The sequence below is a fragment of the Equus przewalskii genome, chromosome 1, assembly GCF_037783145.1.
Source record: "Equus przewalskii isolate Varuska chromosome 1, EquPr2, whole genome shotgun sequence".
Lineage (NCBI taxonomy): Eukaryota > Metazoa > Chordata > Mammalia > Perissodactyla > Equidae > Equus > Equus przewalskii.
The window spans coordinates 116572058-116597800 of NC_091831.1; the positions used below are offsets into that span (position 1 = coordinate 116572058).

General features: G+C 44.9%; 1 long non-coding RNA gene across 1 annotated transcript; it reads right to left on the reverse strand.

Moving 5' to 3' along the window:
• Positions 1-9804: 9804 nt before the first annotated feature.
• Positions 9805-25393, reverse strand: LOC139075836 (uncharacterized). The gene is made up of 3 exons (XR_011526731.1): positions 25113-25393; positions 20013-20123; positions 9805-10636 (listed from the first exon to the last, which is right to left on the reverse strand). It is a non-coding gene; the product is annotated as an uncharacterized lncRNA (long non-coding RNA).
• Between the last annotated feature and the right edge of the window lie 350 nt (positions 25394-25743).

Here is a 25743-nt window from a genome sequence, read left to right on the forward strand (position 1 = left end):
GCTGTCCTGTACATTGTAGGATATTTAGTGGCATCCCTGGCCTTTACCCCCTAGGTGCCAATAGCACCCTCTCCTGAGTTGTGACAACCAAAAATATCCAGACATGGCCAGATGTCCCAAGGTGAGACTCACCACTCTAACCCAACATGGACCTTAGAATTGCACCACCCTCAGCTGGCATATGGAGCAGGAGACTGAGGCACCAGGACAGCTCTGGCCCAGAATCAGAATGGAAGAGAGATGACCAGCCGCAGCTGACCAGGATCAGCCTGTTCTGTGAAGGGAGACCCACAGAGACAGAGGCACCCTTGAGCACCATGTCCAAGTGCAGAACCTTTTCATAGTAATGACCCCGCCCACTGGCAAATATGACCACATGGCACCTTGGAATCTGACCAAACATATTCACGACTCCTTGCAGGAAGGATGGGCTGGGAAGCTGGGGGAGATCTTGAGGCTAGAGTCCACACATGCACAGAGCAAACTTTGGTTAGTTAATCCAGTAGTCTGGCTCTCTGAGAGTTAGTGAATTTGAAAACCACATTTTCAAGTTTTAGAACACAGGAGCCCAAAACTTAGAAGGAACCTCAGAGTTCATCTGGTGAAATTCGTGCTCCCAGGTCTATGAGTTACATGGAGACTGTGTCTTACTTCTCCCTGAGTGGGCACTGCCTGGCCACAGTCCATTTAAGGGGCTATTGTGGACTGAATGAAGGAAGTTGGCAGGCAGCAAATCCCACCCCTCCCCCCGCCCCCAGTTGCTCTTCAGGGCCTCTGGATCTTCCTCCTGGAGCCCCAAGGGTCTTGGCTCAGGGTGATTTTTTTTTTTGGACATATTATATTAGTGTCAGGTGTGGGGGCCAGCCTCATGGCCGAGTGGTTAAGTTTGCGCGCTCCACTTCAGTGGTTCGGGGTTTCACAGGTTCGGATCTTGGGCACGGACATGGCACCTCTCATCAGGCCATGCTGAGACGGTATCCCACATGCCACAACTAGAAGGACCCACAACTAAAATATGCAACTATGTACTGGGGGGATTTGGGGAGAAAAAGCAGAAGGAAAAAAAAGAAGATTGGCAAAAGTTGTTAGCTCAGGTGCCAATCTTTAAAACAAAAGTTTCAGGTGTGCAACATCATGATTCAATATTTGTATATATTGCAAAATAATTACAATAAGTCTAGTTAACACCTGTCACCATACGCAGTTACAAAATTTTTTTCTCCTGATGAGAACTTTTAAGATTTACTCTCTTAGCAACTTTCAAATATGCAATATAGTATCATTAACTATAGTCACCATGCTGTACATTACATACCCATGACTTATACATCCCCACAACCTATGTTTTTTTTTTTAGGTGAGGAAGATTGGCCCCGAGCTAACATCTGTGCCAAGCTTCCTCTATGTTTTTGTATGTGGGACGCCACTACAGCATAGCTTGATGAGTGGTGTAGGTCTGTGCCTGAGATCCAAATCTGCGAACTCAGGCCACTGAAGCAGAGCACACCGAACTTAGCCACTACGCCACCAGGCCAGCCCCAACTTATATGTATTTTATAACTATAAATTTGTACCTTTTGACTCATTTCACCCGTTTTACCCACTCACTCCTCACAGTATGGCAGCTAAGTTTCAAGAGGAGTTTGTGGCCTCTGCTTGTATCACATTTGCTAATGTCCCATTGGCCAAAGCAAGTCACATGGCCAAGCTGAGTGGGAGGGGCCACACAAAGACTGGAATACTGGGAAAGGTGGTCTGTAGGGGGTCACCAATAGACCAGTCTACCACAGATGGTTTCCATTGGAACTGGGACAACAGATGTGGATATGGACTCAGCATCTCTGTCAGGGTCTAAGGACAAGGCTGCTAGAGGTGACATTTCTTTCCCACACTTCTCCTGGATCAGGCCATATTTGAGTCCTTTGTCAGCCTGTATTCCCTTAGTTTAATTAACCTGAACCAACAGGTAATAGATAATTTACCCCCATTCTGCCTTGGGTGGTTGGCCTTCACTTTTTCCCTGGTTGACTTGTAGGATTTATGTAATATTTTGGTATTGATCCAACCTGTTGATACTGAACATTAAGCTGGAAGGACCTGGCACTCAAGCGTCAAGGTGAATTTCATAAGACCCCACCAGCTCACAAATAGAAGTCAGTGGAGGGTGGGGGGTTCCCAGAAGAGGGATCACTCAGTGATTGTGAAGGTCACGATGTCAGGCTGAGGTCTTCTAATAAAGGCCCTGGCTCCAGCCCACGTGAACCACAGGTTGGGAATCAGCTGAGGACTGTCCTGGTGTGCCCTGAATAATGCATCAAAGAAGCCCTTCTCCTCTCTGGATGAACCTGCTGAGTCCTCAGGTTGGGGGCGGGGAAGTGCTGGATAATGTAGAGGAGTCAGTGTGTCTCCTGCCCCAGGAAGAGTATTAGAGGCCCCTCCAGCCTTTTCTATCCCTGGTGTGCATGGGGGTCCCTGAGGATTTGGAACCTAAAGGTCTACAGGGTTGAGTGAGTGACCCAATAAATGGGTGAACGAAGCAAGCTTAGAGTAACTGTAAAACCCATACACCCTCCAAAAAGGGCAAAAGAGGTTTAGCTTCCAAATATTTGTTAAGACTGTTGTAATTGGAAAACTTAGAAAGAAGCCATTTTATTTCAGCGTACTTATAAATGTTATGTTCTATGGTTTATAGTTTTATTTTTATTTTGAAATCCCCCTTGGGGAAAAGCACTATAATGTCTTCAGTGCTTAGACCAGTAAAGGTCAAATCCAGCCTGAAGATCCAGTCATAACCACAGAACCACGAAGGGCTGAGCTAGGAGAGCCTGAAGAGGTGACCCTGTCTACCCTACACTCCCCCCACCCCAGACTGTACAGCCTAGGCAAACCAGGCCGATTCAGGTACCCTCTTCTGATTCCACAAGGAAAGTCTCAGAAAGGGAATGGAAAGCCTGAGCTAGAGGGAGCAGAAGAGGAGGGGAGAAGGAGGAGGGCGAGGAGGAGACACCAGGCCCAGGCCCATGGAACTTCCTGCTCCTCTTGGCACCATGCCCCCTTTCCTTGGGCCTAACTGATCCTTCCCAGGCCACTTATGTAACTCGACTGCCTGCTGTCTCTCTTTGCTGTCCAGACACTGGGGGCCATGTTCTCTACCTGTCTCTCTAGCTGCTCCCCGCCGTGGTCTGCAGGCTCTGCAGTCCTCAGTCCACCATCCTTGGCCTCCTCATCCTCCTCTCTCTCCTTACATTCCCTGCAATGGACTCATTCCCTCCTTTGGTGCCCATTACTGTCTATGGCAGTGGGTTCCAACCTTGGCCAAACCCCAGAGATTCTGAGTAACTGGTCTGCAGTGCATCCTGGGCATCGAGCATTCTAAAAGCTTGCCAGGGCATTCTAATATAGACCTCTGGGCAGTAAAGGGTCAGCTAGGCAGGCTTGGGGTACTCAAGCCCTATACATTCCAAAGAAAGGACTGGTCTTTGACCAGCTGGGGGGGGGGGAAACGTGGAGAGGAGGGATGAGTTGGGGAGGGTGGGGATAACCTCTGAGCCCTTTGGAATGTCCCTCCTGCTAAGAGTGTTTTTGTATGCCTATATGTACGTTTTGTGTGTATGTTTTGTATGCCTGTGGCCTGGACACATCAGTTTGACTTCTCTAGGAGCTGGAGACTGAGTAGCTAAAGTCAGTCACCCAGGAGCTGCATGCCTATATGGTTGACCCCCAAAAATCCTGGACACCCAGGCTTAGATGAGCTTCCCTGTTGACAACACTTAGCACGTGTTGTCATACATCATTGCTGGGAGAATAATTGTTGCCCTTGCAACTCCACTGGGAGAGGTTACCTAGAAGGGGCACCTGGCTTCTCCTGGACTTCGTCCCCTGCTCCTTTTCCCCTTGCTGGATTCAATCTGTATCCTTTCACGTAATAAACTGTAATCATGGGTATAATTGCTTTCCTGAGTTCTTTGAGTCCTTCTTGCAAATGTGGCTGGCCTCGGGGACCTCTAACACAATCACCAAGGCTGGGAACACTGAACTACAGTATACACATTGCTGGGCCCCATTCCCAGAGATTCTGACTCAGTGAGCTTGGGTAGGGGGGCTTGGGAACCTACATGGTTAATAAGTCCCAGTGGCTGGGACAGGCAGCCAGGATTGAGAAACATGGATTAATGTGCTGATGACTTCGAATCACTGGCAGAAGTCTGGTCTGCCCACTGCACATGTCCACTTGGATGGCCCACAGGTCCCTCCTTCTTGACATGCCCACATGCCCCCTGCTCCCCTACACCCTGCTGCTCCTCCCATTTCAGTGAACACATGCTGTCATGGCTGCCTGCTTCCTCTCCTTACCCTCAAGAGCCAATCCATCACCATGTCCTCCCAACCATCTCCAGAGTCTTGTCCCTTCCTTTCTCTCTTCATCTTTGCTTCGTTGCCCAGTTCCATTCCACTTGCCACACTGCAGTCAAACTGGAATCTGAGTCTGGCCTTTCTCTTCTGCGAAGGCGCTCAGTGGCTTCCTATATTCGTGTAGCCCAAACCCTTGGTGGCATTCAGGGTCTTTCTTGGCCTTTCCAGCCTTCCCTCTCACCATGACATGTACCCTTCCCTCTGGCCACACGGAATTCCTTGCAGCCCCAGAACAGGAGAGCTCTCTCTCTCTGTAACGCCCTTTGCCCCCTCTATACCCAGGGTAACTGGCACAGTCCTCTCTCAGGCCACTCCCCACCCTACACTCTAATTGAATGTTCATTTGCTCACCTGTCCTCCACCCCGGATTCGAGGCCTGGCATCGTCACACAAATCCTTCAGCAACTGTTTGTTCAAGGAGTGAATGAGTCTTGTTCATCTGTGTCCCCAGGGCCCAGCACGGTGCTTGGCACACAGTAGGCTAAATAAATGAGAGCTGACTGAATGGATTCTGCCCTTCTCCTTCCTTCTCCTTGCCTTCCTGTCATTCTCCTTTATCATTGAGACTCCTACTTGTTGGTCACATCCCATGATTCTGCTACCCATGGGCACTTCTGCAGCAGATCCCAGATGCTTCCTGGTTGGTCCTTTTATCTCCAGCCCTAGCAGACGAGGAACCGATAGCTTGCAGGGAGCACTTGAGGTCCTGGAAGGGTGGATATAATTTGGACTTGGGGAAAGGGAGGAAGAAAGCATTCAGGGGAAAGTCACAGTGTAGGCAAAGGCAAGGAGGTAGGACAGCCCAGCTTGTGTATAGTAAAAATGGGTCCAATTTGGCAGGTGCCAAGGGGACGCAGTAGAATGTTGAGAGGTGAGGCCACATCAGGAAGAGCCTTGAATTCCAGGCTGAGGTTGGAGACATTTCCTGTAGGGGAGAAGGTGCCTTAGGGTGGGAGAGAGGGTGACATGATGGAAGGGATATTTGGGGGGATGGATCTGGTATAAGTGATGGGTGGGAGTGAGGAACGAGCACAGCTGGAGGCTGAGAAACAAGCCAGGAAACTGGACATATGGCCCAGAGTGCAGGCAGCAGGCAGTTCAAAGGGGCTGTTTCCACTCTGAGTTCCAACGTCGAGCACAGCATGGGGAAAGGATGATTTGGAAAATAAAAACACCCCCCACCCCCATTACCACACCATTTCCTAGCTGAGCTCATAACCGGAGTTCTAGAAGTGGAAAAGTCGGCCTGCCCCCATCTCCTGTCTTCAGCAGAAGGAAATTTGAAGATAATTTCATCCAGAACCCTGATCATTTTCGTGAGAAAACTATCAATCACATATGTTAATCGCCAAAGCTCACATGACCCTGTGCAGCAGAAGTGAAGGGAGACCATCTTTCTTAAACTCACTGTGCTACGAGTGGCACTCAACTCCGTCTCAACCAGTTAAAACTCCAGAAACCAGTCTCCAGCTTTCCAGTTGATGAGGGAAATCATGATGAGATTTTATGATAAACTGTGCCTTCACTGAGTTCATCTCCTCTCATTGAAGAAAAGGAAAATGAGGCTTGGCACATTATAGCCCTATCTGGCAAAAGTCACAAGATCAGCAAATAATTGTTATTTAAAACCAGAGAGTCATAATTTATTCATCAACGCCACATTCTATATTAGATCTTCCACTTCAATTTAGTTGTATTCTTTGAAGCAAATTTATTAAGATTTGAATTATTCAGAAAATGCTACAGGCTAATAGAAGAAAATACTTCAACTACAGACAGTATCACAGTACGCAGTGTGGGGTGATGGTGAAGTGCCTGGGCCCTGAAACCGGACCACCCAGGTTCAAAGCCTGGTTCTACCACACTGGGCAAGTTCCTTGGCCTTTCTGTGTCTTAGTTTTCCCATCTGAAATGTGGGGATGACGATAATAGTGTCTACTTCACAGAGTTGTTTTAAGGACTAAATAATATATGCAAAGCACTTTGAACAGTAATAAGTGTTGTATAAGTGTTTGCTGTTATTTCAACGTTTCAGATTATAAATGTTCTATCCTATTGTCCAGATGACAAGAACACCTAAGCTAATGACATAATGAAGAGCTTTAAAGGTCCTCAATTCTCCACCAACTTTGTGAGGGAAAAGGACCATGAGAAGAAGAGGGACGGGAGCAGGCACGAGGAGGGAACTGGGTTTAAGTCTGGAGAGCAGGGTTTTAGGTTTTCGTCTTCTAAAAATTTCCTAAGTTTCATTGATATGAAGATTTTTACTATCGGTCTAGCCAAAAAGGACCAATAGACCCCACAAAACATTGAGTTGGACATAAATATGGAAACTACAGCAATGAAAAATAAGTAACAACCAGTACACACCAACAACATGGATAAATATTATGCACATTATGTTGACTGAAAGAAGTCAGCCACAAAAGGGCATAGACTCTATGATTCCATTTACATGAAGCTCAAGAACAGGAAAAACTACACTATGGTGATAGAGGTCAGAATAGTAGTTTGAGGGGGGATCGTAACTGGGATGGGGCATGAGGGAGCCTTCAAAGGTGATGGAGAGATTTTGTATCTTAAACTAAGTGGTGGTTTCGTGGCTGTGTACGTATGTAAAAACTCACTGAATTGTACACTTAAGATATGTGTACCTCACTATATGTGGAATGCACTTCACTAATAGAGAAAAAAAATAAACAATGGGCAATATTGTCTCTCAAAACGACAATTTAAGATTTTGTATATTTAGAGCCCGATTTTACTATTGCTTACACATGTATTTGTGACCATGTGATTCCTAGCTGAGAAAATTTTCCTTAAAAACAATTTATTTTTCACATAGCTACTTTGTTCAGATAAAGCCAAATTTCTAACTAAGATTTTAGGTTAAGACTGAAGTCCATAACCATTTGTAGCGAGTGTGAATGACAGAGAGAGACACATTATTAAACAGCAGAATCCAACTATAAAAATAAAGGGCATGGTTCTCCACTAACGACTCCCCCAAACAAATCAATTCCTTAGATAGCAATGAATCAACTGAAAACAGAAGTGAAGAAAATTTGAGCCCTTTGCAGTGGATGGATGTTTATGAGGCTATTAAGTGAGGAGGGCTCAGAAACAAGGGGATAGATGGCATGCTAATTTGGAGTTGAATGGAGTAATGGGGTGATCTTGGAAAAATAAGAATCCTGCTTAATGGGGCTTGTCTATTTGCAATTCAACGAACCGATATACCTAAATTCAAATAGATAAAGGGCATGAGCACTCAGAAGAAAATTACAGGAATAAATTTAGTAAAGACTAAAGAGGCACCAAAGTTGAGATAAGGGTCACTGTTCCAGTTCTGACATCTTTAACTCTTGAGTCATGGGGATAGCATCCCAGGGAACGCAGAAGAATCTGATTGGAAGCTAAAACCAGCCACTGGAGTGGATTCAGAGAGACTCTGTTCTGACTTAAGAAGCTAAAGCAGATGCTGCAAGGTCTAAAATATCCCATTGCAAGGGCATCTTCAAAGACAGTGGTCTAGGGAAAAAAGAATCGAGTATGTTTGAAAAAAAAAAGATTAAAAGAAAGAATGGAAACAATGAAAGGTGACCTGAGGGCAAAGTGACAGAAAGTTCTGGTTTGCCAGGGACAGGTGAGTTTAAGCCTGTTGCAGGTGCAATTATTAACAGTGGCCCCTTTTCACTACCTGAAGCCTTTGGATTTCAGTGATAAATCAGTGTTTGGATTTGAATGGTAAATCACATGATCATCCTACTAAAGAGAGGAAATTAGCCAGAGGACCCTCGTGTCATTTTCAAATGGATGTGGACAGACCCCCAACCAGGCTCCCCAGTCACTTGCCGCTGCCCTGCTGAACAGTGCACACCACCTCTGCCTCGCCCTTCCCAACCCTGCCTTGGTCTCCGGGATGGCTGGAGACGAATCTTCAGCTCCTGCGTTCCTCTGGTGCCACCTTCAGGCTGTCTGGGGGAAATACCTCTCCCTTGCCTCTCCCTGCACCTCTCCAGTCTTGAACTTGGCCAAAAGACGTTCAGAGCATGGGAAGCTTGGCCTGTGGGGTCAGCTGGAACCAGGCAGTGGAGCCCAGGTTATGGAATCCAACGGCCCAGCTGGAACCAACAAAGCCAGGCTCCTCCTCTTCCTACTCACCCTGACCTGCCTAATTTTATAAATGGGAAACTGAGGCCTAATTCAGACTTGATTGGGTAGGATTGTAAAACGTAGCTGGAGCCTCTCCGGTACTACTCCCCCCCATCTCATCCACCCATCCGTCTTCCTCCATGCTTAACAAATACATTAGGATAGTGAAGAAGGAAGGGAACTTAAACTTACTAAGCTACTACTATGCGCTGGGCACAGAGTGGGCACTTTACATATGTTATCTCCAGCCTTGCAAATGGTGGGAAGTAAGTGATTATATGACAGGGATATAGGATCAGAGTGGGCTTATGACTTGCTCATGGGCCCTCAGTTGGAATTTGAATGTAAAAGTCTAGTACTCTTTCTGGGTGACTGATGAGCAATATTTGCAAAATGCAAAGTGCCCCATGGAAATCTAATATTGATCCATAATAAGGCTGTATTGCAAATAAAACATGGAGTGTCTTTCCTTAGGGGTGGAATTATCTCAACAAAAATGTTACTCTGTGTAACAGGGGCCATCTCCTAGAAAACGAATGAAGCATGACCATGAGTGCAGTTTGTTTGATAAACAAAATCTGTCAGAACTTGGGCCCCTGTGGGTCCTGGGTAGTAGAGAAAAGAAACCCATTGTGTTGGACATTTTCTAAGATGTTCTTTATAAAATGACTGGGGTCCCAAGAACCCCCAAATTCCTTCCTGCCCTGAGGTGGTTTCCCCCATCTGTCTTCATTCTACTGCTTGGTATCCTGTCCATCAAACTGTTTTGGATTTACGCCTTGATAAAATCAAAATCACGGTGAGAGTGAATATCAGTCATTTACAGCTTAGTGAGAATCGTCCCAGATTCCCTTTTCTTCTCAGACCTTTTAGCTGAGGTTGGTCATGAGATAGGATGGGGAAGGAGAAAAGAGGCAGAGGGGTGAATACTCTTGGAGCTAATACTGTTTCTCGCCAAATCCCTGGAACAGTGTGTCAATCTAAATGGAGAGCTCTGCTCAGGTTCCCTCGTGTTCCCTTTGCTGCCAATATCAATTCCCAAGGCAGAGCCCTGGAGGGACAGCCTGCAGGGCCTGGAGGTAACACAAAACAGCATGGCTTTGGACTTTAGGACAAATTATGCTGGTTACTTGCTGCGTAAGCTTGGGCAAATCCATTTACCTCTCTGAACTTCAGTGACCTCTGTAAAAGGCTGGTCTGGACTGAATTAGCGATTTTCTTTAGTTTTTGCAATTGTTTTTTGTTTAACATATTTAATTCTAATCAAAGTAATACATACAAAGTTTAAAAAATCAAATGTAATAAGAGGCTTACATCAAGAAGCATTTCCTCCACCTTTCTCCTTCTCACCTTCAAGTTCTAATTCCCAGAGGCATCACTTTAAACTCGTTTTGCTGTTTCCTCTGGTGTTTATAGACATATTTCTAAATAATATGTTTGTTTTGCTATATCTTGATTTGGCTTTCTCCATATTTTTTTACTTCCCGGTGTATCATAAGGGAGAACCTACTTCCCGTGTGGTCTTAGCAATTTTCTCGCCTCCATCCTAACCAATTTGGTTAGATCGCAGTCTTATGAAAATAACAACATTTGCATTCTTGCTGCTACCTAAATATTCTGTGCAAGTACTGCACTGAAGTTATTGTTTCCTTTCTTTAATTATGTTTTCCCCTGGAGTTAATAATTGCCTCTGGTTTTTCCCCTGTCTTCATGTACTTAGCTTTCTTTATATCTATTACTACTTTTTTTCCACATGCTTCAACTGATGGATCATATCAAATGCTTTGCAATAATTATCCAAACACTAAGATACAGCAGATAATCAGTCTATCAGTCTCATTATTTTCCTGGAGGCCTCCCTCGCTTACCCTCCATCCTCCCGTTCCAAATTGCATCAGCTGCTCCCTCAGCCTGTGGCACAGCTGTCACCACGGAATTTCCCTGCACCATCATATCGTGAATTTCCTGCATGCTTCTTTGGCGTGGATCTCCTGCTTCCTGGACCTCATATCTTCTTTTTCCGTGGTTTCCCCTCTCATCTTGCTGAGACTCATCTTCCAGCGACTTCCTGAGAAAGAGTACATGGCAGGCAAAATTTTTGAGTTCTCACATATTTGAAAATGTCGTCATTGTATCCCTACTCCTGATTAACTGTTTGTCTGGATGTAATGCTGTAATATAAATGTCACTTCTCCTCACATTTGGAAGTATTACTCTATTGCTTTCCATCTCCCAGAGAGGAGTATGTCATGCTGAGTCTTGGTTCTCTATATATGACATGTTTTTTCTCTCAAAGATTTTAGGATTTTCTCTTTATCCTTGATTTTCTGGATTTCCCAATGATGGGCCTTGTTGTAGATCTTTCTTCATTCACTGTGCTGGTCACTTGGTGGATTCTTTTCATCTAGAGAATAATGTCCTTCTATTCTGGGAAGCCACCAGCAGGTTCATGTGAGCTGGGTAATCCCATCCCTTTCTTCTGAAGACAGAGCTATCAAGGCCCTGGGAACCTTGTAAGTGGATGGGTGAGAAAGGGGCCAGAGGTGAATTCATAAACCTCCAGCACCCACTGAGCTCTTGCCCTGGGTCTAGGATGTGCTATGGGGACAACAGACATGGGTGAGGCCTAGTTCCTGTCCTGGTGGGACTCAGGGAACATGTGCTCCAGCAGGCTCCCAGTCCCAGGATACGTTTACATGCACCCAGCATCCAGTGAGCCCCTAGGACAGCTTAGGGGAATGTCTGGCTCCAGGGGGTGGGCATTGGCTTTGAGAGGAAGGGGCAAAGGCAGGGCTGTGACATGTACTGGTGTGTGTACTGGGGGAAATGAGGAGAACATCTCTAGTTTTGACCTTTTTTAGACCACTGAACCCCCTTCTTTGAGTGAATAGTGTTTCCCTATTATGGACTGAATGTTTGTGTTACTCCCCTCCCCTCCCCCTCGCCCCAATTCATATGTTGAAGCCCTAACCCTAGTGTGGCTGTACCTGGAGATGGAGCCTCTAAGGAGGTAATCAAGGTTACAAGAAATCCTAAGGGTGGGGCCCTGATCCATAGTCTGTGTCCTTATAAAAAGAGACACGACAGAGCTCCCACTGTCTCCCTTTCTCTGCTCCTGTACAAAGATGAGACCATGTGAGCACACAGTGAGATGGTGGCCGCCTACAAGCTAAGAGAGGAGGCCTCAGGATGAAACCTCCCATGCTGGCACCTTGATCTTGGATTTCCAGCCTCCAGAACTGTGAGAAATTAATTTATGTTGCTTAAACCTACCCTGTCTGTGGTATTTTGTTAGGGCTTCCTTAGCAGGCTAAGATACTGCCCCATCCTACTCCAACCACATGATCCTAGAGGGCCTGTCAATTGTAGTGTCCCAGCTGCCCTGCCGTGGGCTGGACAGGCAACCCAGACCAGACCAACCAGAGACCTGCCCCTGAATTTTTCTGAATAGGAACTAATGGAGGGAAGCCCCATCCTTTCTTGGAGGCAAAGCCATGAAGATGGGAGCCTAGTGATGCTGATAGCCTGACTCCTACCTCATGGGAAAGGTTGCTCTGAGGGCCGGCCCTGTGGCTGAGTGGTTAAGTTCGTGTGCTCCGCTTTGGCGGCCCAGGGTTTTACAGGTTCGGATCCTGGGCGCGGACATGGCACCGCTCATCAGGCCATGCTGAGGTGGCGTCCCATATAGCACAACCAGAAGGACCCACAACTAGAATATACAACTATGCACTGGGGGGCTTTGGAAAGAAGAAGAAGAAGAAGAAAAAAAGAAGATTGGCAACAGGTGTTAGCTCAGGTACCAATCTTAAAATAAAAAGTTGCTCTGAGAGAACAAAAGTGATATGTAGACTGAAACAGAGACAAGGGAAGAAGCCTGCAAATCCTAATTGTGCTGATTACCCCCAGTCCAGGTATTCCTGAGGCCCAGCTGATTCTTTACCCTTCCTGTGGTTTACTTACTGAGCCAATGAACTTCCCTTCTTGCCTAAGCTTACTTGAATGAGTTTTCTGTCACTTACACCAAAATGAAATTGTAGGACATGGTAGGAAGTGGTAGGACATGGTAGGAAATGGTAGGACATGGTAGGGCTGGTCTGGCTAGGACAGAGGACTGGAGTGGATGGAATCAGCTGTGACAACGACAGAGGAGGTGGGGACATGGCTTGGCTGGCATGGAGGCTTCCTGCAGCTCTGACTGTGAGTGAGGCTAGGCTCATAAGGCTCAGGGGGTCAGAGTGAGGATATGGTCAGAGGTGCCAGACTCAGAGCCGTTTTTCCATGGGTGAGATTCTTTGCCATCAAAAGGTTGCCTATCATAGGGAGTTTGGTCCACATCTTGAGTTCAATTGATCAATTATTCTTCTCCAAGTTTCAGGATCTTCAAACCAGACTTCCCTGCTGGGGTGCTAGGAGAATGTAGGCATCCTGGTCAAAAGCCAAGACCCCAACAAGGGCTTCCTGCCAGCTTGCCCAGGGTTCCAGAGGGCTAGACCAAGGTATGGTTGGAGGAGCCCAAACTGGGCAGCCTTGACACACACATACCAGTCTTGATCCAGCTTCTGGGACTATTCACCCCTTAGGCTCAGGCACCCAGAGGGGCACAAGTAGAAAAGGCAATGCCCATGTTCCTGACTAATTCCCCCATCAGAACTGGTCATTGCACCAAACACTCTTCCCCATTAAAACTGGCCAGACCAAGGGTTCCTTCCTCGATGGGTGGGTCTTATTGGCCTATCTCACACTCCTGGTGGGGAAACTTTTTGACTCAGCATGCAGCCAAGGCTGGTTCCCTTGCCAAGCAGACTCTAGAGTTATACTTCATGGTTACAGGCCTTATTTCTTGCTGAAAATTGTCAGTTTCCTGCACCAAGTACAGCCTGGTAATTTAATTCAAACCAAACCCAGAAGGAGACTGCTGCTTCCATCTCAACTGCTCAGAAATTGGGCTGTGTAGAGCTTTCGTTCGCTGGAAATCAAGCAGCCAGACACTATGCAGATTGACCCAGTAGACAGTAAGGACATGTGTGGGGTGCCAGTCAAAGCAGGGTACACACATGCATGTGTGCACACACATCAGAATATCTAGAAATAAGCTATTTTAAATTTCAGCAGCCATGTAAGTTTTGCCTCATTTCCCCCAAAAAATGAAATTTCACTTTATTATTTAATCTTATTTTTGTTTTGAATTACTTAAGATGGGGGTAGGCAATAATTTTTGCAGTATTTTGGGCCTTTAAAGATCTTAATTAGATCCTAAACTCAGATTAGGCTGGGACCCTGGAGCGCGTAGCCCCAGACACAGCTAGGGGAGGGCTTTCTAAGATTACTCCAGCCTGAGGGGCCAAGAGAGGATGGATTTGAGAGCAGCCGATAGGCCAGTGATTCTTAACCTGGATGCACGTTGGAATCACCTGGAGAGAGTAATTGCTAGAGAGCAGCCTGGGCACCAGGATTTTTCAAAGCTCCTCTGATAAGTGCAACTGTGCGGCCAGGGTTAAGAACTACTGCCCTTTGCTGTGTCAACTCTGTGACTGCCTTGGTTCCCCCATACTGCCCCAGCCTTTATGAGAACTAGCCCTCCCATCTATCCACTTTCCTCCTCTGCTGGAGAATCTACGAGCCCTCCCTTTTAACTATGGGGCCTCGTTAAATCATCAGCCCAGGGATCAGGGGACAGGAGAGAGGAAAGAGTGTGGGCTTTCTACTAAAACAGATGTGAGTTCGAATCCCGACTCTGCCCAGGACCAACCCTGCCCTTGGGGAAAGGTTCTGAACTGCAGTTGCTTCCCCTGCAAAGTAGGCTGTAACGCCCCCCACCTGGGCAGGATCTCTGTGAGGCTAAAATGAGATCAATAAAGCCGGGAAAGGTATGAGCTCCCTTGGACCCACCTCTGTGACCAGATGCTGTAGGATTCCCCTGGTCCTCTGAGCCCTCGGGTTCAGCCCTCCTGCTCCTGTGCCTTCTCCCTTGCTCCCTCCTTCCCCACTCTTGTTAAGGCTCCCACTTCCCTTCACAGGTTTACACTCTCCTCCCCGTGGGTGATGGAAGTCTTCCCTTGCTGTGTCAGTATCTCACTGATGCCTCTTTTTTCTCTTGCCTTTAACCATGACCAAGCCCAGTACAGTCTGCTTCTCTCCCTGCCCATTTCCACTACTCGGTCACCATCAGCCCTCATAGAGACATCCCCAGCAATCTCCACTTTGGCCCCTTCCAGCTACCCATTCTGGTATTGTAGCCATATTCATCGCTAAAAATTCAGTATCCTTAAGTCACTGACTTGCTACATCCTGCAATGGCCTTGACTCACCCTTGGCCTGCAGGATCTGGCACCTGCCTGCCTCTGCAGCCTCCTCTTGCTTCACTCTTTCTCTCTCCCTCACTCACCTCAGATACTTGAGAATGCCCCCTCCCACCTCAGGATCTTTGTGCATACTATTTTCTCTGCCAGAAATACCTATTCTAGATAGATAGCGAACTCCTACTCAAACATCCCTTGTTGGGGTATTGACTACCCACCTAATCAGATTAGGTCCCCTGCTATGTGCTCTTGTACCTCCTTATGCTTTTCCAATTAAATGAGTTTGATCGTGTGATTCATGGCCATCTCCCCCACTAGACTGTAAACTCTGTGAAGCAAGGGCCAGGCTGGCTTTTGTTCACTGTTGTAATTCCATCGCTTAGTACTGTGTCTTGCACAAACAAGGGACCAATTGGACTAAGCATATAGGCCATGTGCGCTTGTGTCACCTGTGTAAGTGTGAACAAAATTTCTCCAAGGAGAAAGTATAGAGTGAAAACAAAGAAACAGAATGACTGCTTCACCAGCTCGCCTGAGGATATACTGGGTATGTCCAGTCTGCTATCACATGCTGGGTGGCTCTCAGAAAAGGAGAGCCCTGTTTTCCTTTTGCATGCAAAAGAAGGGTTAAGGAACATGAACAGTCAGCTGTAGAATCATAGAATGTCTGCCCCGCTCTACTTGGTCAAGGTCCCTGGGGCCTTTCGGAGGACTCGCAGTGAGTCAGTCCCTCCCTGGCCTGGGAAGCTGAATCTGCAGGTGAGGAAGGCTGCATTCCTCACCCTCATGCTCAGCCAGCTGGGTGCTTCTAACTTGAGCCTGTGTCACTTGCAGCATTTGGCTTGTAACAGATGAATTCCTTATTGGCCAGCGCAGAGCGCACAGCATGGGCTGAGACCAATGCAAGATCTGAGGAGGGCGCGCATTCCAATGGGGATATCTGAGCGGGCCCCTTGAAATGCAGGTGGGAGGGCATTGCTGTCGAGTTCTCCTAGCCCAATTTCTCCCTGTATGTGTCTTATGTTGGTGGTGGGGAACTAGAATCAGAACCCCAATCTATCTGTCTCCTAGACCTGTTCTTTTGCCACACAGCTGCCTTAGAGAGCCTGGTGCATCGTGGGTCCTTAATAAATAAATGTCTGTGGAATGAACCAATCCTGACAAACTGAGGTCTGGAGAGGCTCCACGGCCTGTCCGAGGCCTCCTAGCTGGTTCCTGGCAGAGGCAGAACTGAAACCAGGCCTTATGACATCCAGTCTGGGTAGGGTTGCCAGATAAAATACAGGACTACCACTTAAATTAGAATTTCAGATAGACAACGAATAACTTTTTAGGATAAGCATGTCCCAAATATTGCATGGGACATATTTATATAAAAACTATTTGCTGAGGCCGGCCCCACGGCCAGGTGGTTAAGTTCGCGTGCTCCACTTTGGTGGCCCAGGGTCTCGCCGGTTCGGATCCTGGGTGCAGACATGGCACCGCTCATCAGGCCACGCTGAGGCAGCGTCCCGCATGCCACAATTAGAAGGACCCACAACTAAAATATACAACTATGTACTGGAGGGATTTGGGGAGAAAAAGCAGGTAAAAAAGAAAAAGATTGGTAACAGTTGTTAGCTCAGGTGCCAATCAAAAAAAACAAAAACAAAAAAAACCCCAAAAGCTATTCGCTATTTATCTGATATTCTAATTTAACTGGGTATACTGTACTTTTATTTTCTAAATCTGGCAACTCCGTGCCTGGAGCTCACTGTACTTCATGATGCTTCTGTGCCCTGCTTTCATTGCACCATGCTAGGTATTCTGGGTACAAAGAAGACAGAACCCCCGCCCTCAAGGAACTCACAATGTAGTGTAAGAGACAAGATAAACAGAAATCTCCAGAGCAATGCAAACTTTATTTCTGAGAATTTGGGGACCCTTGTTGGAATTGGTACAGCTTTAGAATTTACAGTTCCTGGAATAGAATAGGAAATCCAGAAACAAGCCCAAATTTTCATAAGAACATATATTCGTACTGATAAGATGGCTTTTGAAATCACTGAGGAAATGAATACATTATGTTAGGGCAATTAATTAACTACCTGGAAAAAACTGAGTTAGATCATTACTGCTTTAAACCTCATACCGAAAATTAATTCCATTTCTTGTAAAGGTTTAGATGTTAATAAAACTATAAACATTCTAACAAATGAATAGAAAACAAAAATAGATATTTCTGTAACCTTAGGGATGATAAAGGACTTTCTAAGCATGATAGTGTGGAAATTATAAAGAAAACGTATTATATCCATTGCAAATTGTTTTTTCTCATTTTTGCCTTTTCACTTGTTTTTCTGGTGTCTTGAAACATATAGAAGTTTTGAGTTCTATGTAATGGAATATATCAAATTGTGGGTATTCCCACTATATAGAAGTGTGTGTCAACTAATGATGAAAAGACAAGCATGGTAATGAGAAAGATGCGTCAAGGCGATGAGGTGTAATTCAGAAAAGGAGAAATACTAACCGCCAATCAACATATAAAACAATGTTCAATTTCACTAGCAATAAAAAAAATGCAGACCCAGGATTAATGAGAGTTGAGGAAAAAGGGCCTTTCATACACTGCTGAGAATGTAAATTGGAGCAACTTTTCTGAAGGGCAATATCTATCAGAAGTCTTAAATCTCATCAGTAATTTCTAGTAATTAATTATAATGTACATTATTGTAATGTTATAAGGTTGTATTATATCAGCTATGACTTAAATAGAGGATATTTGTTATAATGTAGTTGATAATACTTTAGAAACTGAAAACAATGTAAATGTCCCCCAATAAGCTTTTGGTTGAGTTATTACACAACATTCCCATTATGAAGCAGCACGCGCAGAAGAGCCCCACCTTGAAACTAGAGGGTCTTATACTGTTCCGCAATTTCCTACATTCCCCAAATTTGTATTAAGGTATAAACAGTATACCTTATAAAAATAAGCATTTTTCATTTTAAACATTAAATGCAAAGTTTTCTTTTCTGGAAGATGTAGTCCACTGAGCCAGAAGTAATACCTTATAATAAAATAGATCTATAAAAATAGCTACTGCCAAGTGGCTTGAGAACTTTTTATTCTCCCAAGAGGATTACATATCCCCCACAAAAAATGAAAGTCCCCGACACCTACCCCTAACGTTGTTTGCTTACCCAGGGCTTTCCTTGGAAGTGTCAAAATAAAACATACTTCTACATAACTCTGGGTTCTTAAAAATCCACATAGGAGTGGCTTGATTCTCTGTAGCCTGGGGTGGTCCTGAGTGTGTGTTAGAAAGGAAGGCCCCAGCTCTCAGGGCTGACCTGGGTGAAAACAGCACAACCAACTTCTCCTACCAAGGCCACCTTAGATAAGTTACCTATTGTCTCTTAGCCCCCATGTTCTCACCATGACATGGATCTAAATCACCAAGATTTGTGAGAGGATTAAAAGAGAAAATATCTGCAAGGCAATAGCACTATACCAGGCACCATGCCAATTGCAAGGTACCTTGCTTTCATTTAGTCACCAGTCCCAGTGAGGTCCCATTGAGGCTGGCCTTCAGTTGTGAGTTTCTTTGCTCTATTTGATAGTCCCTTGCCCTGGACCATAGGCAGAAGTTGTGGGCTCTGACTTTGGGCTTTGAAACTATTTGGGTGTGACCTCAGGCCAGCCCTGTCTGATCTATGCTCCACTTTCTTTTGTCTAAAATGAGACAGTTTGACCAGTTATCTCCAAAGCCTTTCCTGTGGTTTTAAGATGAGGTATTTACTTCTCAATCAGAAGATAGGCTGGCAAAACCAGTTGATGTTTAATTTGAACCTAGCTGGCTTGGCTGAGGTTGTGAAATGTCCTCACATGATTCAAGGGAAAGAGATGATGCCCTACCTGTCCCCACTCCCAGAGGAACAAGGCCTTTCTGCAGCCATTTTGTGGTACTTCAGAGAGAAAGATCCTTAGCTGCTGCCTGCCTTTCGCCAGCTCTGTACAGGCATCCTAATGAAGGCCACCTTCAGAGGGCACCAAATGTTCTTTAATTCTGTTGTCACAGATATGTCATACGGGACGTGGTCAGCTTACCTGTTCCCACAATTTCATCTCCATTTCATTTGTCCAACAATTTGTAGTTTGTAGATTTTCTCAGAGAAATTATGCTCTGGCCACTTGTGGGGGTTGGAGTTGGGTGGGGTAGGGGGTTAAGGAGGGGAATCATCTCAGGCTATGAAGGGAACCTGCTCCATGTTGACAAGACAGTCTTGGGGGGGAGATGTCCCTGCTGTGTGACATGATGGGTTACATCAACCCCAAATCTGGTGGTGGTGTTGATCAGGGGCCTGGCTTGGCAAGATGACAGAGAAACTTCATAAAAGATGAGAAGGATGCTTTTTCCTCCATGGAAGGCTTTGCCAACATTGGCAGTAGCAGCTCAAAGGATAGGGAGAGAGAGGCCTGCAAGTCCCAGAAAGAAAATCATCCATGGTTGGGGCTACATAATGGGGGCTGGATTCAGCTCATAAGAGCAAAAAAGGCTGGGATTTCTGTCATGACAGAGTGTCTGGTTTCTGCCAGAACCCCAAAGGAAAGGATGACTCAAGGGTAGTGGAAAAGGCACTGGACTGACGTGACTTTGGACAGTCACCTCTTTACTCTATTTCTCCATCAGTACAAGCAGAAGGTTGGACTAGATCAGAGATGCCGAATAGATTTCATTCCATGTGACTGCCTGGAGAGTTGTGTTAGAAGGGATTCTGAAGTACACCAGGCTTACTGGAAAAGTGTGTCACAATTGATTAGCAATGTCTGCCATGGGCATGGATTTGGAGACTAGTGGCATATGTGCCAACTATTTGCCATCTTTCGACAAGACTATCTCTACAGTTACTTTCAGTTCTAAAATCTATTTTGTTATACCCTGTGATACAAACAGATATGAACAAAGTCTTGTTAAATCAGCATTCTGTAACAAATTTGGGTCAAAATAAGTCAATTATCAAACTTATTATGGATTAATTTTATAGAAAAATTAGAAATGTTTACGGCCAACTTGCAACCAAATTCTCACTTGAGTTAATAAATTCGCAGTCTGTCAAAGTGTTTTAAAATATAGCTTTCCATAAGGGTAAGGTTCCTACCTTGTTTGCCTCTTCTGGGAGCCAGAATTTTGACTGAAATTGCCAGAAGGGGGTCAGTCTGGTTCAGGCTTCAATCTGCAGTAATACCTGGAAGGGTTCTTTAAATCAAGACTGCATGAAAATGACAACAAGAAGATGTTAGTGGGGGAAGTTTAACCTCTCACTGCAAATTTCAAAATAGTTTGTGATTTCCTGTAGAGAACTTTGAGTGGGAATGTTTTCCATCTCAGGTGTAGAAATTAGGTTGCTCTAACTCCTGGTTCGTGACACGCTCTCATCATTGGTGCATGCAGGAACATTTTTACATGTCTTTTTATTTTTTAAATGTAATAAGGGTTATATTTTTTAAGGGAATTCACCACTCAAAATGAAAGTTAGGACCTTGACAGCAACTTAGAGCTAGCTATATGGTACTTCCCCCCAACTCCTATCCTCCCATAACTTCCTCTTGAATTCCTTTTTTTTTGGTTTAATTGTGGTAAAATACACGTAACGTAAAATTTGCCATCTTAACCATATCTAAGTGGACATTTCAGTTGTGTTAAGTATATTCACATTGTTGTGCAACCAATCTCCAGAACTCTTTTCATCTTGCGAAACTGGTACCCATTAAACAACAGCTCCCTGTTCCCCCACCCCCAGCCCCTGGCAAACACTCTTCTACTTTCTGTCTCTATGAATTTGACTACTCTTGGTACCTCATGTACATTAAATCCTACAGTATTTGTCCTTTTGTGACTGCCTTATTTCACTTAGCATAATGTCCTCAAGATTCATCCATGTGATAGCATGTCTGAATTTCTTTCCTTTTTAAGGCTGAACAATATTCCATTGTATGTATAACCACACATTATCCATTCATCTACAGGTGGACATTTGGGTTGCTTCCACCATTTGGCTGTTGTGCATAATGCTGCTCTGAATGTTGGTGTACAAATATCTCTTCCCCTTGAGTTGTTTTTGATTTTATCTTTATATAATCCTAAAGTATATACACATATTTTCTTTTTAGCTGTTTTCCAAGTTATATAAAATATATTGTATTCATCCTTCTGAGATTTGCTTTTTTCAGTTAATATTATTTTGCTAAGATTCATCCTTGTTTTTTATAGCTGGTGTTCATTTTTTTTTGACTGTTGTGTGACATTGGAGGATATAGATCCTGAGATCTCTTATGCACTACTTGCTAGGAGTGTAAATTGGTATAACCACTTTGGAAAACAGTTTGGCTCTATCTCATAAGGTTAAGTATTCACATGCCTCACAACCAAGCAGTTCCGCTATGTATCCGAGAGAAATTCTTGCCCATGTAAAATAGCAGACATGTACGGAGAATGTTCCTAACAGCTCTCTTCACAATAGCGAAAACCTACTGCCCAACAAGTGGAGAGTAGATGAGTAAACTGTGGTTCAATGTTAACGTTTTGTCTTCTCTTTCAGTTACTATAGTAATATGATGCAGGTGGTTTACATGTGATTAGCTTGGGGAGATGGAAGGAGGATTCTTGCAGTGATCAAGGCTGTGGTAGCAGTTCTGCTCAACACTAGGGCAATCGCTTCTGCCCAAAACAAGAGTATAGAGGATGAAAAGCCCCACTGAGCAGATGCCGAGAGTCTCAGAAGGTGTGGATCAGGGGAGATTCATACCTCTAAGAAGTTGTTGTACAAGTCAGTCTTTTCAAATGCTTCTGCCATTGGGGTGCATCCACGGGACACCCTCCCCTAAAACACTATGAAGTTTATTGAGGTTACGCTTATTGAGCACCTACTCTAAGTCTGATAACGTACTAAGCGCTTTGCATGTGTTATTTCACCAGTTCTCACTGTCACCCTCTGAGGTAACTCTGAGAGTACCTGGCGGTAAATGCTTCATACATATATCTATTATTATCACCTCCATTCACAAGTGAGGAAGCCAAGACTCAGCATAGTCAAGTAATTTCATGAAGGCGACACTGCTGGAGAGTGGCTGAGCCAGGATTAAAAGCCAGGACTCCAAAGCTGGTGCTCCAGTAAGAGAAAAAAAAATCTCTGAGGGCTCAGGCTAGCTTCCTCCCAAAAAATCTTTCTCCAAATGTTCTAAAAACTCAACCACAGGTCCACTTTTCTTAAAGCAAAGAGAACTAGCAGCACCTTCATTTTTAGAGAAAAAATGTTAATTAAGCTCTAAGGCATCCCATTTTAATTCCATATATTTATAAGGCAACTGCTGGGGCAGCTCCCCAAACCAAAAGAACACTTCCTACTTGTCTCTGTGGGCATGGTGTGCATGCAGATGGAAAGGCTCTCCAAGGTGTGCTTAAGGGCTGGGCATCACCCTCAGTCATAGGTCAAGGGCAGCTAGGCCTGGCCTGGAGGCACCATTGTGAGAATCTGCCTGGCTTTCCAAGAGTTTATCCATTTTTTGTGATCAAGGAAGCCCTGAGGAGAAGAGGGTGTGAGTGGGCAGAGTTCTGCTTTGAGGTCTCCTGATCTAGGCATAATCTCCTCCCCTACTCTCAGAAAACAGAGGACTCAAGCCATGTCCCCCAACCCCTTCTTCCAACCAGTGGCCACCCCTCTGCTCCTCTTCCATAGAGAGCCTAGAGCTGCCGGTGGTACCTTAGGATCTGTGACCTCTGGCCTGTCTTGGTTTCCTCTCCAAAGAGCCATCTGTAGGACCAGAGGATGGCCAGCTTTGTCCTAACACAATAGTGCACCCGATTTCCTTTTCCCTACTTTCAAAGATCCCTATCCTGGCCGTTTATTTTTCTTTATTCCATCACCATCATTTCTCACTCTTCTCCAAATTGGATTGCTCACTTCAGCCAACTGAAGCATGCTGCTCTTCTTAACACAGACAGCTCTATTCACATGGCTAGTGATAAAAAAATAGGGCATCATGTCCATTTCATTGATCAGCAAAAGTGATGGCTCAACTGTAAACTTGATACTGCCTGAGCCTCTGAGTTCAAGAGCTTCACTAGACTAAGGGCTCTGAGCTAGAACACAAGCCTGAGCACCCATGCACCTCTCCTAGTCTGAGAAAATGAGAATGCTTGGAAGTTGAGCTTGAGCACTTTCCTACCTCATTAATGCAAGCGTAGTCTGCATGATAATAATCATAGCTAACAACGGTTGAAGACTTAGCCTGAGCCAGGCTATATGCTAAAAGTTCTCACACAGACTACCTCATTTAATAATCTCTATTCTTCAGATCAAGAAACTGAGGCTTAAAACTGTTAACTATTTTACGGCTAGGAAGTGGCTGAGTTGGGATTTGAACCCAGGCAATCTAGCTCCAGGATCCTGTCCCCTTAGCCATTACTTATAATAGCCAGTGTCAGCAACACAAAATTAAGGTGCACATATTTTCAATGACATTTTAAGAGAGAGACTTTGTGTTTGGGGGCATTCCACTTACAAAATGCTTTGAGCTAGCTGTTAACTGAGGACACATAAAAACTAATGAACTCTGAAAACCATAAAATATGAGCAACATGACATCACTGCAAGAGACATAACAGCAGATTGCTTTCTTGTGAACATATTTTGCTGACTGATCATGAGCTAATAATCAGTCTCAACTCAGCAGTGCCCTGTTCCCTTGGGAGACAAACACACACACACACACACACACACACACACACACACACAGAACTGTTTGTTTGTGTCACCAACAAGAACCCAGGAACTACTCTGGATTAGTAGGTGATGGAAGCATTTCATAAGCAGTGCAGACCAACCGGAAAAGCAAATGCCCATAGTCAGAGACCAATAATAACATGATGCAGTTATCAATTACCAAAATGTCCAGAATGAGAGGGAATGTGGCAAAGCCAGCAAATTTGTATCAGATTGTACAAAAAGACAAAAGGAGAACCACCGGAAGAAGGAAAATTGCTTCATGCAGGAGCCCTGTGGGCTGGTGACTTGAGCAGGGCCATAGGATCAGCCTGGAACTTGAGGCTAGGTCTTCCATCTCTTGTGTTCTTGCCATTATATCATAAGTCAAGATGCAAAATGGAAATGAGAAAAGCTCATCCAACAAAGATGATAGGTTTGGACATCTTAGAGGTGTGGGCAAGGACAAATAAGGTATTGAGGAATAGCTGATTTGGAAGAGGTGTGTAGCCACAGTTTCATGCCTATTGGGCTTTCGTCGAGGAAACAGTGGGAAGGCAGATGTTAGCTTTACTCCCCTGACCCCTACCCCCAATTTCCCCACTCTGGCTTGGTCCCCTGCCCAAGAATGGTTGTTAAGAGCACAGCTGCTGGAGCAGACTTCCTGGGTTCAAGTCCTAGCTCTATTTACTTGCTAGCAGTGTGAACTCTAGCTATTTCCCAAACTCGCTGTGCCTCAGCTTCTTCATCTAAAATAGGAATCATAACCGCATCTCTTTGGTGGTGTTGCTAGGAGTATTAAATGAATTAAAACATATTCAGAGCTTAGAACAATGCACGGCACCCAGTCAGCCCTCTCTGAGGCTTAGCTGTTACTATAGTCATCTCTGCTCCTTCCTGAATCCAGACTTTGCTGCTTCCTATTTCTCTCCATGGCTTTTCAATTCAAGACTTTCTCAGTCGCTCTGTAGCATAGACCTTACACCTAGTTCACGTCAGGATAAAGTCAAACTCCTTGTCCAAAAGCAAGATGCCCCATGATCTTACCAGGCCCACCTTTCCTGCCTCACCCCCTTCAGATCTTCATTCCTATCACTCAGCATCTACACCTTTGCTTGGGCTGTTCCCTCTGGGGGTATCCTTACCCCCACTCCCCTGGGGTCTGTCTCTTGCCTAATTGTTGTTCTTTCCTCATTCCTTTCTTCATTCATTCCAGGAAGAACAACACATTCCTTGGGAAGCCACTTCAGCCCTGACCACCTTTGGCCTAGAATGAACGCCCAAGCTTGGTTAGATGTAACCTGGATCAAGTATAGGCCCGGTTTTCCTTCTATCTTGGCCCTGATTACATTGCCTCATGATTGTCTATTTGCCAATTACCCCACAAAGACAACCCACACCATGGGACACAAATTGAGACTTTTATCTTTGATTTCTGTACTCGCCAAGATGTGCCTTCTCCTGTCATCCATCCTGCCCTCTGCTCTGGAGGCTGACCTGGAAGAACTGTTTCTGTAGGGTTCCTTGCCCTCTGGCTTCTGGTTGGGGCCAATGGGAGAGGCCCCAATAGGAGACTGGAAGGTGGGGAGTGAGGTCCTGGTGTTTGTCTCTGGCTTCCTCCCTTAGGAGATGTCCTCAGGCTGGCTGCACCCCTCACTGAAGTTCACAGCTCTGCTTCTGGTCTTCTTCTTCCTCCTCAAACTAGAGGCAGTGTGTTTTATTTTACTTCTAATGGAGTGCAGAATAACACTTCCATGAAATACAGTTAAAACGAATTCCTTAAAAATGAATTATTAGAAAAATTAAGAAGCAATGACTTACAAATATAAAACCAGATTTTTATTACTAGATTTAAAGTCATAAAGTTATATTCAAAAATATCTATCAGAAGAAACATAACATAGAAAAAAGAAAACAATTACAAAAACTGTACATGTTGCTCATTGAAAGTCTGCACACAGGTTATTAATGCAGAGAATTGTTACTACACACATAAGTTCTTGTTGTTCCACAATGGCATCTAAACCAAAAACTAGGAAGAATTTAGTAATTGCTCATATTAACTGCCTACACACATTTTGAAAGAACAATATGTATATCAGTATCTTAAGTTTCTAATGGGACAAAC